We start from the raw sequence: 217 nt of genomic DNA on the forward strand, positions 1-217 counted from the left end.
TAAAAGGCGCCAAACAACATCCCGTAAATGTTTATATTGTTTTTGTTTTTTTTATTTGACGGAATTCAAAACACCGATCGAGAAAAAAAAAACATCGAGAAAACAGTTTATCACAAAGTTGGAGAGGGAAAAAAAGGGTAAAAAGGAAGGGGATATATAGGAAAAAGACGTGTGATGCGAGAAGGAAAAGCGAGGCTCGGCTTCCCGCCATTACCAG

The 217-nt window shown here is 38.2% G+C and overlaps 1 protein-coding gene across 1 annotated transcript in view; it reads right to left on the reverse strand.

Annotated features, from left to right (window-relative positions):
• LOC119592220 overlaps positions 1–217 on the reverse strand; it is a gene marked incomplete at its 3' end in the record, with an annotated part of 15,544 nt that overhangs the window by 14,744 nt on the left and 583 nt on the right.

The sequence above is a fragment of the Penaeus monodon genome, chromosome 29 (genome assembly GCF_015228065.2).
Source record: "Penaeus monodon isolate SGIC_2016 chromosome 29, NSTDA_Pmon_1, whole genome shotgun sequence".
NCBI classification, from domain to species: domain Eukaryota; kingdom Metazoa; phylum Arthropoda; class Malacostraca; order Decapoda; family Penaeidae; genus Penaeus; species Penaeus monodon.